The following is a 13,875-nucleotide window of genomic DNA, read 5'->3' on the forward strand; positions in this document are numbered from 1 at the left end:
GGCGATCAGTTTCACTTTCACACGATCAGGGACTTCCTTATATTCAAAAATACGCTCCACTTCATTAATCCAATCCACGAATCCCTCGGCCTGTAACGTACCAGAAAACTCAGGGAGATCGACCCGAAAACCGAGGTCTCCATGACGCTCTTCCCGACCACGGTGCTCCCGGAATCCTGTGCCCCGGAATCCTGCGCGATTGTGATATGGGTTTTCGAAAGTGGAATTGGTATCGTGATCAGAGGCCTCACGATCCTCGAAATCCTTTGCCGCCAGGCGCTGGGTTAATTCTGCGACTTGCCTCTGCAAATCCGCAATCATCACATCCTGAACGCTGCGATCACGGCGTTGGGCTTCCTCATTCGGAACCTGCTCACGACGACCACGACCACGACCTCCAGCCATTGAAACTGGTGAAATTTCCCAAGAAGATGTTGAAGCTCTGACACCAACTGACGCCAGACAGAATAGTGATTATCCTGTAGGCTAGCTCCGACAGACGATTCACAAGAGAAAATTCACCCAAAAACCAGAGAAAAAAAGTCTCTAGGGTTTAATAAAATATTATAAAATCAAAAACCCTCCAAAAAGCAGTCCACAAGCCAGATTGTTATAGCAAAAAAATCGTCTTTATTCGAATTTTGCCAAAAATAGCAAAATCCCAAAAATCACTCTAAATTGAAATTCGAAATAAAATAAGCAATCTCCCAAAAATCCGGCCTAAATCGGATTTAAATTGACTTCCTAATTAACAATCGAAATATTACCATAAATAGTAAAAAATAACTAAATCTAGTGATTCGGAGGGGAAAACGGCAGAATTTGAGGTTGAAAAAAAGGCCACATGGAGCGTAGCTCGATGTGGAGAGCGTGCGCGTCGAAAAGAGCTTTCCGGATTGGGGTCTTATGCGCGATTCTGACACCTGTAGCCAAAGTTATGGCCAAAAGACTGAAACATACTCAAAACGACCCCAATGAGGAACATGTCATAATCAATTTTCCGCCTTTGCGCTGATCTGCCAACTCATGGTATCTCAGCGCCATCAACGTGCAATCTGACAGCTTAGCATCATCTGTCTCGGATCCCCCTGCATCAATAGGAGACGTCTCGTCCATCCCATAACCCGAGCTACCAATTTCTCCTTTAAAAAAGCCAAACACCATCGTCTTCTTTTTTCCAATAACAATTGGTAGTCCAAGACAATGGACCAACGAGTCCACCTGTTGTATTCCAAGTATATATGTTAACTGTTGTTGGTGTGCCAAAACAGTGTTAGGGCTAAAATATATAGATAATTTGTCTAAATTTAGATGTTGTCTCGAAGCATCGGCAAAAACCTGTAGCATATCCTTAAGTTGTCTCACTTCGGCAGAGGAATTACGAATAAAGACCAAACTATCATATGCAAAAAGCATGTGTGACATGTGGCTTTGCCTGATAGGCTCGAATACCTCGGACCGTACCATCCCTTTGTTCCTTATGAAGTAAAGCTGATAAACCTTGCGTGAACAAACAGGAAAAGGAATGGTGAAAGCGGGTCTCCCTTACGAAGTTCTCGCAACGGTGAAAACTCCAAATTAAGGGAACTATTCACTCGGACCGAAAACTTGACAGAAGTTATGCATCGCATAATCGTGTGTACAAAGGCACCATTAAAACCGAGCTTAAGCATGGCACTCCTCAAGAAGCTCTAGCCTTTTCAATGTCTAATTTCAACGTTGCACCTTTGTTTATACCATTTTTGGACGAATTTAAATAGTGCACGAATTTAAATAGTGCAGTAATGCCAACAAGTGTTGGCATAAGTGGTTGAGATTAAAGATTTTGAGTTTGAAAGGCCAAGTTCAAATCCTATCACCATTACTCTTGGTGGGCAACCTGTAAATTCTTATGTAAATTCCAATTGGGTCTTAGGTTTGCCCTTATCTTGGACTGGGGGAGCCACCCTTATCTAAACTTTTAAGGGATGATTTTTGTGATTCATTTACAGAGAAAGAGGACATTCTGACCGATTATATGTCAGGAATTGCATGCTGCACATTTTATTAACGCCCCTAGGACAAAAGCTAGCTGTGGTACGCTGTAATATACTAATCCTTTTAATCATTAATATAAGGTTCTTTCTAGGAAGATGATGAGCATGGCTGGCTATTTTTCACTTTTTTTTTCATTTACATAATATTTTAGCTGGGAATATTCACAGCGTTGTATGTTTTCTAAGAATGCTACTAAATTAACAATACCTTGCTGGCTTTGGTTGCACCAAATTTCACTGAATTAGAATTCTTCATTCTTAACTTTCCCTAAAGCATGTAGAACTGATTCGTTCTTGAAAGTTGAACAAAACACATAACTCTCTTTTGCACGTATGAATACAATATATGAGCTTAAAAAATCAATTCATTTTACACACATATAAAGATGAATGTCGAATAAAATATATACCGATAATGAATCATTTATATGTAATAAAAATTATCATGCAAGTAGATATGCTGCCCTTTAATAATATGAAAAATATAGGCATGTTGCAGTTCCAAGAAATACTTTTTTAATTGTTGAACACGAGATGTATTTTTTAAGGGAAAATTATATCATTAGTCATTAAATAATTGTTGAAGAGTTATTGTCCACTGGTTCAACCAGCGAAGGATCCAACTTCAACCCCCGGCGAACTGATTGGCCCCCTAGTCTTGAACGCCTTCTCACGCCTCTGCGTATGACAAAAGAGCCTCATGCAACCCTGTTGAGCCACAACATTAAGAGAAACAGGACTGCACAACATGTTCACCGCCAACACCCATTTCTTTTTCCGACAAAAGCAGAAATAACCAATTAGGATCTATCAGGAAGCTCTAGCCAACTAACTTGATGCTATGCCATAGTGATCCAATATTTTTTTTGTTGCCCTCCAGTTCTAAGGTTTTGTCCTGACTAATTTGGACCGACCCGGATCGTACAGCTGGTTTTGGTGGGTGAGTACGGAGATTTTCTGCATACACAAAAGGACTCGAAACTGAGACATTACTTAAACGATATCAAATTGCTTACCACTTCAACCAACCTCGTTGGTAGCATATTAATTTTAGTTTTCAGTTGACGAGTCGTGCATCCGAAAATACCTTCATTTGTCGATATTCATAGATTTGCCTCTATCCTCTCCTCCTCTTCACATCCTTCCTTATACTCTTTTCAATCACTATAACAATATACTCGAACGAAAAATTAGAAATAATTTCACTGACAAAAAAACAACAAATGAAAAAACTCACGACCTCTACACCCAAATCCTTCTTATATAGTCGAATGAAGTGATACACCTCCAATGATTAAAACAGCGCGTCATTGCACCTTACTAAACATAAAGCGCCATATATTTAGGCCCCTATTCTTCTTAAGTTTTAATGTTATGTCAAATACCTAATTAAAAAACTTCAAACAACTTTAAATCAATTTTTCATAATCAACCTCTGTTAATATTGTCACCGCATATTAGTAATACAATCTAGTCAGGGATTCAAATAGTGGTTGCGGTCGCATTGCGTTTACCATAATTAGGGACATAGCGGACGCTATTGTGGGGATTGCTGGTATCGCGATCATATAATAATGATCACGGAAGGCACCGCCTGTAATACCTCAAATATCAGGTCAGGGACTTAATTGAAAAGAATTAAAAATTTAAGATTTTTTTAATAAGTGGTAAAAGATGAGGAAATGATTTGGAATAGTGTTTAGACTAAATTATAACAATAGATAAATTAATAGGGAACTTTGGTCTTTTAAGAAGGAAAATGAATTTTTAACATATTCCCTTATTAGGGATTTTAAGAAGGGGAAAAGAGGAAAGTTATCTATTTCTCTTCTTCTTCTTCATTCACGTGGATAGTGCTTTCCTCTCTCGCATAAGGTAAACTTTCATTAGTTAGTTATTCCTTTAAATTATGGGTTGCTTTGATAACTTTAAGTGATGTGTAAGCTTAAGGAATGATTAAAGAAAGTTAAAACTAAGTGGTGGATGTTTTATAGGAGATTTAAAGAAATGGGTTTTTGAATGATATGTTGATATATGTGTTTTTATTGAGGTTTATTAGTAAAATTGACTTGTCAAAGGATTGAACAAGATATTAGATGCATGAGGTAGATTAAAAACATGTTTAGAAAAATGGTATGATTCTTGAGTTGAGATGTTCCATGAAGATGTTAGATGTTAAAGGTGGAAAAATGAAGTAAAGTTAGTTGGGTTAAGTAAAGATGAGTTAAATAGTATTGTGGAGGTAAATGTATAAGAATAGAGGGAAAATTAAGTGAAAATCGAGCTGAAAATGGTAAATCTGGGTAATGGTATCGGTACTGATAGAATAGTACCGATACTATAGGTGTAAATAGGTAGAAATTGGATGAACAGTATCGGTACCGATACAAGTGGTATCAATACTAATGGGGTATCGATACTAACAAGGGGAAGTATCGATACCATGGATCCAGAATGTCAAAATGGTATCGATACTGAAACGGAGTATCAGTATCATAGTATAGTAGTATCGATACTGAGAGAAGGGTATCGATACCAGGCAACACAGAATATAGAAATGGTTTCGATACTGAAAGGGGTATCAGTACCATAGTATAGAAGTATCAATATCAGGGTAGTAGTATCGATACTATTGAGCTTGGAAAGGTAAGATAGGTTGGAATTGTTATAGAAATTGAAATAATGATACTTTGAATATTATTAAGAGAAAATAACCTCAGTGACCGAAAATTCCTTATAATATACGATTTTGACCAACTTTTTTTCGATTTTCCAAAATGACCAACAAAATCGCAATGCTATCTCTAAATCGCAACGCAATCTCCAGTATCGCAAATCAGTTTCAAGATTCACAACGCGATTTTAACTATCGCATTGCGATTTTCCAAATTCGCATTGCGAATGTTTTGGGTATATAACTACGCAGCAACAGCAACTCATAACCTAAATCCCTAAATCACAACTCATTCCATCTCCATCTATCACTCTCTCCGGCGACATCCGTTCCTATATCCAACGACATCCTTCCCCATCCGGTAACAGGTTTTAGTTTCGCAGCTCGTTTGTTTAGTAAATTAATTTACAATAATGAAATCATCTAATGTTGATCATGTTTGGATATATTTGTGTTTTGGAGGGTCATGGGAGAATGTTCATGGTGTTTTACAATATATGCCTTTACCCATGAATCTTCAACTAAAACTGTCATTAAAAAAGTTTACTTATGAAACTCTAATGTTATGTGTTGCAAATAAATTGAATTTAGAGCCCTTAAGTGGATTTAGGCTATCTTATCAGAGAAAAGGTAAAGTTTATTTGTTAACCAACAATGAAGATGTTAAACGATTCATTGCTTACATTAGTACTTCGCAAGATGATGTTACATTGTATGTTGTTGAACCTAGAAGTAGTGAAGTTGGGTCAGTAGCGGGTAGTAATCAACTAAGTTTTTCAACCCCAGTTTATGGTGCTCAAAAATTTAATGGTTCCACCATAATTTCATCACCAAGCAAATTTTGTTTCACCACATTTCCAATACCAAACACAATCTCAAAACCCACAACCTTTCCCTAATCCAAATCTCAATCAACTTTCAGCACCAAATTCCGGTTTTCGTATTGACCAGTTAGACGATGATGAGCCAACAGAAAAAATTGTGAGTACTAGTCAGTATTCGAAATTTGGTCTTGGTCAATACCCGGACTTTGATCTTGGTCAATACTAGGATTTTGATGATGTTTCAGAAGAAGAAACAGATCCTGCGTGTAATGATTTTGATATTGGTCAATACCTGAATTTTGATGATGAAACAGCCGCTGCCGAGGAAGATGTTGTTGATGATAATGAGAAGGAAGTTACGACTGTGAATGAACATGTTGAACATCTATTCTGTAATTCATATAACCCTAAAGAAGAAGAAGAAGAAATCCCCGAAGAAAATGCCACGGGAGTATAACTGGAATATGCCAGAATTACTTCAGATACCGAAAGAAAAGTTGGTAAAGATAGCAGTTGATTGTTACACAAAAATTATTCGTATCAAGAAAGATGATTGTTTTGATACAAATGAAGACTTGAAGATAGCTTTGTATACGAAATGTGTGGAAGATGGCTATCAACTAAAAGTTAACAAATCAAGAAAAGATCGTTTCGAAACAAGGTGTATGATTGACAAAAACTGTACGTGGCGTATGATTGCAAAGAGGATAAAAGATTGCGAAGAGGATAAAAGATTGCGAAATCTTTCAAGTTAGGACTTTTATTGATAAAACATACATGTTCAAGAACCCAAGTTTTTCCTCACCATAGACAGGAAAACAAAAAGGTGTTGGGTGGTTTTCTAGCTGAGTTAATGTTTTTGAATGGCAGGGTATATCGGGGACATGAAATTATGACTGACATGAATGCTCGGTTCAAGATTAGTATCTCATATTCTCAAGCTTGGAGAGCCAAATGTTATGCCTTGGAATTGTTGAGGGGGTCCCCAGAAGCATCGTTTGCCCAACTGTCAACTTATTGTCACAATTTAAAGCTGAAAAATCCTAGGTCGGTAACTCATATCAAAACAGATAGAGATGGACGCTTTGAGTGGTTGTTTATCGCCATTGGTGCTGCGGTTAGTAAATCAATATAATTTTGTTGACTTATTTTTGTTAGTTACATGCATTTCACATTTAAATGATTATATTTCTTGTGTATATGATTTTGTAGATTCGTTCGTTTATTACTTGTATGCGCCCAGTTATTATAGTTGACAGAGCACATTTAAAAGGTCGATACCTTGGAGTAAACTTATTAGCAGTAGCCATGGATGCTAACAATGGGATACTGCCAATAGCTTACGGGGTTGGCAAATCTGAAACCTCTGATTCATGGACATGGTTTATGGGGCATCTTAGGGATTACATAGGTCCTATTAGCAATCTGACAATCATATCCGATAGGGCAAACTCAATTGACAACGCTGTTAGAAGGTGTTTCCCATATGCTTTTCATGGACTTTGTGGTGTTCATTTGTATAGAAATCTAAAATCAAGGTCTGCTGGTATAAAATATCACAAATGGACATACTGGAAGGCTGTAAAAGCTTATCGGGAAGTGGATTTTAATAAGCATATAAATTGTTTAAGACGTGTTTTGCCTCAGTGTGCTCAAACACTAGAAGATGTCGGGTTTGAAAGATGGTCAAGAGTACATAAACTTGGAGCAAGATATGGTTTAATGACGTCTAATAGTGCAGAATCAATCAACGCTCTAAGTCGTCATTCCCGAAAATTACTCATTACTATGTTAATGGAGTTTTTTCGAGCCTCTATTCAACAGTGGTACTACAAGAAAAGAAACCATGCAGGTATAATTTCTTTAAATTTGTAACTTATCATATATTTTACTAAGTATTATTTATTTAAATTTACAGGAACATCGTGTTACACCATGGACTGAAAAAAAGATAACGAAACGTGTTGTGAAGTCAATGTCATGGACAGTTGAACCATGTTCAAACACTTTGTTTGAAGTAGTGGATAATAACTTAAATGGGCTTGTCGATCTAAATGCAAAGACGTGTAGTTGTATGAAATGTCAAACATCTGGTTATCCGTGTGGCCATGTTATAAAAGTTGCTCTTCATCTAAACCAAGATGATTCAAGCGCATACGCTATGGATTGCTACACTACAGAAGTATATCGACAGACTTATGCCGAGATTATCTACCCTATTCCACATCCTTCTGAGTGAGATATACCAGATGACTTACAAACGGTTTTGCCACCAGCCATGGACAGAAGGCTACCTGGCCGACCAAAAAGTCACGATCGTATACCGTTTAAGGGTGAAGAGAATAAGAGATCGACATGTAGTCGGTGGAAGGAAAGTGGTCATACAAGGTTGACATGTTGATCACCAGTGCCATCACAATCATCTTTTCCTCTACCAAAATATGGATCCTCATCAAAATCCAAAGCTCATATGGTGTCAAGAAAAAGGCAATCAAAATCCCAATCACACCCAGCTTCACCTTTTGGGACTATTAACTTAGGTGATTTTTAAATGCAAACATTGTATTATGTGTATTTTATGTGTAAACTTTTAACATTTTCAGTTAGGCATGCATTAGTAACTTGAGTTTGAACATTGCTATGGTTTGTTCAGTTGTTATCACTTATTACACATTCATTTGAATATCGCAACGCGAATTTGACTATTATGTATATTTTATGTGTAAACTTTTAACATTTTCAGTTAGGCATGTATTAGTAACTTGAGTTTGAACATTGCTATGATCTGTTCAGTTGTTATCACTTATTACACATTCATTTGAATATCGCAACGCGAATTTGACTATTATGTGTATTTTATGTGTAAACTTTTAACATTTTCAGTTAGGCATGTATTAGTAACTTGAGTTTGAACATTGCTATGATCTGTTCAGTTTTTATCACTTATTACATATTCATTTGAATATCACAACGCGAATTTGACTATCGCAATGCGAATATGACTACCGCAACGCAAAAAGCGCAACGCGAATTTGACTATCGCAACGTGAATTTGACTATCGCAACGTGAATTTGATTATCGCAACGGGAATTTGACTATCGCAACGAGAAAATCGCAAATCGTATTAGACTATCACAACGCGAAATGACTTTCGAGTTGCGATTTTGGCTTTCGCATTGCAATTTTGACTTTCGCATTGCAATTTTGAGTTTAGCGTTGCGAAAGTGTACTTTCAACAGGTCTTTTGCCTTCAATATGATGTTGATTGAAATTAACAAATCAACTTTTACATTTCAATCAATTAAATAAGCACAAATAAGAATTATTTACACATCAATTAAACAAATCAACTTTTATAAATCAACTTTTACAAATCAATTAAACAAGCAAAAAATGCTAATAATTCTTATTTTCCTCATCAATTAAACAAATCAGACTTTTAAGAATCAATTAAACAATCAAAAAAAGTGTACCCCAAACAGTTGTTTATGCACTCATACATCAATTTCACGCAGCTCACTTCAGGATTAACCTGCAGAAACCAAACATTTGCTCAAACAACACTTTCTACACATCTAAAACCAGCAAACAGCAAATTATTATTGAATTCTAGGTACTTAACAACACTTGCATTTGACTTACAAATTATTTATGGACACTTTCATAACGTGGATGCAGGTAGCCAGCGTCTCGCATATATCGCTCTAGCCATAAAATGCCAAAACCACAAGCCTAATGCACCTCTATCTCTATCGGTGGGAGGTAGAAACTGTGTACTTCCTATCGTCAAACGCTCCAAGCACATGCATACGAGAGGACCACAATCCCCTCTGGCTTCCTGCGTTTTTTGTGGCACGGTCTCGTCTCTGATAACTGTAACATTGAACTTCTTTGGCTTCTTGTTTCCAGAATAAGTCCAATAATTAATCACATCCAAGAAGTTAGCCAAATGAGAGCTCCATCCCTTAATAATATCTCTCAAAACAGACAATGATATGTAATATATCATGCTTTCATATACTATTATCTTCAGGGATGGGAGCTGAAGCTCGACGAGAAGCCAATGAGTACGTTCCAAAACAGGGACAAACACCTGCAATCATAAGTAATAATTCAATTGCGCACTTATTTATGAACACCTTTAAAATATTTAAAAAATAAATACTAACCTTATCGACCTCCCACCTGTTAGAGTATACCCAAAGACCAATCATATGATTATTGTAATAATACTTTTATTTACCGATTTTATTGAATAAAGGCATTGCCGCTATTATTTTCAGTTATATATATGAGTTTAACATAAACCGTAAGATAATAAAGTCCATATAATGACATAATTGTTATTATTAAAAGATCCCTAGTCAAGTATTATTATGGGCATGGACAATAATAATACGCTCAAGACTAACATGTTATTGATTGCTGACAACGAGTTGTCATTGACATAGAGATGTTAGAATTAATACATGATTATATTGTTAGAGAACAATGTATTGGATTGACCCACCATGAGCATATGTCTTGGATTATTATGTGACAGTCATGACATTGCTCATGGTGATGACTATATGTATGATCCTCAGACTTGAGATCAATACTATCCCAACATATATTGTTGCATGCTTTGATGCAGCTAAACAAGCTCCGTAACTGGTTGTTCTATAAAGACTGTTATTGAATATATCTCAATATATGTAGTGGGTGTGTATTATTAAGATAGGATATGTCCTTCCTACATAATAGGAAATATATCATAGGCCACTTGATTGAGTAAGACTAGAAACGCATGGCCATGCTCGAATAAGTTGATATGAGATATCATAAACTATTTGTTAATTAAAGTCTACTCTAGAAATCAAGAAACAATAGATGGGCTATACAAGTGTGAATATTCCAAGACTTGTGCCTATTCTAGATATAAAGGACATAAGGATATAATACATAAAAGAGTTAATCACCAAGATGATATATCGAATCATATTTTCTTGTAAGTTAGGTGATAATGATATATTGCTAGATGTAACTCATTGTATGTAATATTAGAATTATTCTAATAATTACTTCTAATGTTACAAGAACCTACAGGGTCACACCCTAAGATTGAAACGAGCAAAAATGTACAATTTGTTGTACGTTACTAAAATATATCTAGACTTAATTAAGTATATATATTTTAATAATCTCGAATATTTAATTTCAATTAATTAAATATAGATTTAATTAATTTGAAATAATAAAATCCCTGATATGATTAGGGTAACTTGGATATAAAAGGATTATTAAATTCTAATTAATTAAATATAGATTTAATTAATTTGAAATAATAAAAAACCCTAATATGACTAGGGTAACTTGGCTATAAAAGGGTGTGTTAGGTCTAGCAGCCGTTTTGGGGAGAACACACACAAAACCTTCAGCCACTTTCTCTCAAAACTGTTTTGGGGTTAAACAAAATTGCTCTCAATCGGGTGAACTGAGTAGAGACCGAGACGTGATTTTGTGGAGGCTTACGATTCGAACCGATCTACACCACCAGAATTCACTACTTTCCTTGTTGTTTTTCAAGGAACCCGCTGTAACTTTTCGCATCTCTTCCTCCCGATTTCAAATTTTCGTACTTGGATCGCTGGTGAGACTGTCGAGTTTTATTTCCGCTGTGCCATGGGGTGCACCGGAGGTCCTAACAGTGGTATCAGAGCCACTTGTACGATCTGATTTTGGGTTAAATTTTTGGTTGATGCGATATGTATGAGATGTATGTTCTAGTTTTATCGATTTCGGTAAATATGTTGATATCATTATTCAAATCGATACCCATAACGATTAATTTGTTAATATGTTTATCAATCGATTTGTTACTGGATGATCTATGGGAGTGCGATAGCAGATTGTGTTTAGCAGTGGAACAATGGTTGTTCCTATGCAGAAAAGCTTCGGGATTGAAAATCCCAAAAGAATGATTCTGTTGATAATTGTTATCAAATCGTGAAGTTTTTCCATGGAAACAGAAGCATTGTTTTTAACAAAGGCATAACAATGTGTATATATATATGATATGTTTGTTTTGCACGGTGTTTGATATGGATGGTTATAGCCCTTGTTCAATTCACAATGGTTTATTTTGAAATATGGTCTGCGAGCTGTGCCTTTTTATATCTTTGTTGTATTTCTCTTCTCATCTTACTCCCTCGTATGTAAAACGAGTTTCTTTTAAAATTGTAAATCTATGAAGATTCACAAGGAGTAGAAGAATGGCGAGAAGATGCCTAGAGAGTAGTCTTAGGCTTTAGGGTTCTTGGTTCTCCTATTGTCTTGGGATGGGCCACCTTAGTCATTGTTTTGGGCTATAACCATTGCATCTTATTTATTGTTATATTTTTTATGTATGCAATGCATCAAATGATATAATAAGAATAAATATGATGAGATCAATAAGGGCCTAATATTAAAACGAACAATGATGAGATAATTATGCAAATCCCTCTTTATAATCTAAGTTAACTTAACCGTCCAATATTTACCCTCGTTAAGGCTTTGATCGATATTGTGTGGTCTTTGCCAAAGCATTGGCACATAAATCTATCTTGGTTAAACGCGAAGAATAAGCAAGTGATATTCACCGGTTAAAATATTGGTAATAACTTAGCTAGGTTATTCTAATAGGATTAGAAACCTAGAGGTTAAATATTTGGATAAGTTATTAGATGACTTGAACAAAAGTTGTTCACCAAAAATGAGGAGCTACATGAGATGTAACTAGTCAAGTGTTACTTACCTAAATAATCACTATCCTAAAAGAAAAGGCAAAGCTGATTTAGGAAATTGATGTATTATGGATCCTCACCCACTAGAAAAATTTTCGTTGATTTTTTTCTAAATTAAAACAAAGAGGGTTTTTAATTTTGAATAAAATAGTGGGAGTAATTTGTAAATAAAGTCCTATTTATAAATTTTAATTTGGTAAATTTACTTACTTTAATATTTCCATTGTTGTAGATTTAATGGTAAACAACACTTTATCACTGCGATCACTCCTTGAGAAGGATAAACTTAATGGCATAAACTTCCTTGACTGGTTTCGTAATTTGAGAATTATTCTCAAACAGGAAAGGAAGGAATATGTCATTGAGGAACCTGTTCCTGATGAACCGGCAGCTGATGCTTCAAAAGCTGACAAAGACAAACTCAAGAAACATATGGATGATATGTTAGATGTTGGATGTCTAATGCTTGCTACCATGACTCCTAAGCTTCAAAAGCAACATGAGGACATGGTTGCATATGAGATGATTCAAAATCTCAAAGAAATATATGAAGGAAAAGCACGTCAAGAGAGATATGAGACCCCTAAATCTCTATTCCAATGCAAAATGGCAGAGGGAACTCCTGTAGGAGCTCATGTCATCAAGATGATGGGTTACATCCAAACGTTGGAAAAGTTAGGATTTCCTCTCAAAGATGAATTGGCTACCGATGTTATCCTGCAATCGTTGCCAGATAGCTTTAGCCAATTTGTCCTTAATTTCAACATGAATGAAATTAACAAAACTTTGCCATAGTTACTTGGCATGTTACGAACTGCTAAAAGTAACATGAAAAAGGTTGGACCTAAGCCCATTCTAATGGTCCACAAGGACAAAGAAAAGGGAAAGAAAAAGGTAGTGGCAAAGTCTAAGGGAAATGGTAAGACCAAACCAAAATGTAAAAATGCATTGAAACCCAAAGGGGGAGTTAGCAAAGAAGTAAAATGTTTCCATTGCGATAAGACCGGACACTGGAAGAGAAACTGCCATGTTTACCTTGAAGAAGTCAAGAAGGCAAAAGCAAACGGAATGTTTGTTTCAGGTATTTATGTTATTGATGTTAATTTGTCAATATCTACTTCTTGGGTATTAGATACAGGTTGTGGTTCTCATATTTGTACTTCTGTACAGGGACTGCAAAATAGAAGAAATCTGGCTAAAGGAGACATGGAATTACGAGTAGGAAATGGAGCAAGAGTTGTTGTATTATCTATAGGGACATATGTTTTATCTTTGCCTAGTGGACTTGATTTAAATTTAGATGATTGTTATTATATGCCTAGTTTGACTAAGAACATTATTTCTATTTCTTGTTTGGACAAGATTGGCTTTGAGATTATTATTAAGAATAATTGTTGTTCTTTTTATCTCGATAGTGTTTTTTATGGTTCGGCACAATTGGTTAATGGTCTCTATATTTTGGATCAAGATAACACCATTTATACATAAATACTAAGAGATCAAAAACAAATGACTCGAATCAAACTTATCTTTAGCATTGTCGTTTAGGCCATATAAGTGAGAGACGCATATC

General features: G+C 35.7%; 1 protein-coding gene across 1 annotated transcript in view; it reads left to right on the forward strand.

Moving 5' to 3' along the window:
• The first annotated feature begins 2,165 nt into the window (after positions 1–2,165).
• The window catches only part of LOC120129334 (actin-like), a 29,029-nt gene continuing 17,319 nt past the window's right edge, over positions 2,166–13,875 (forward strand). The window contains exon 1 of the mRNA XM_039146854.1: positions 2,166–2,186. The gene's annotated coding sequence lies outside the window, so the exon portion shown is untranslated. The remainder of the gene's footprint in view (positions 2,187–13,875) is intronic.

This window comes from Hibiscus syriacus, unplaced genomic scaffold (genome assembly GCF_006381635.1).
Source record: "Hibiscus syriacus cultivar Baekdansim isolate YM2019G1 unplaced genomic scaffold, ASM638163v2 tig00001644_pilon, whole genome shotgun sequence".
Taxonomy (NCBI): domain Eukaryota; kingdom Viridiplantae; phylum Streptophyta; class Magnoliopsida; order Malvales; family Malvaceae; genus Hibiscus; species Hibiscus syriacus.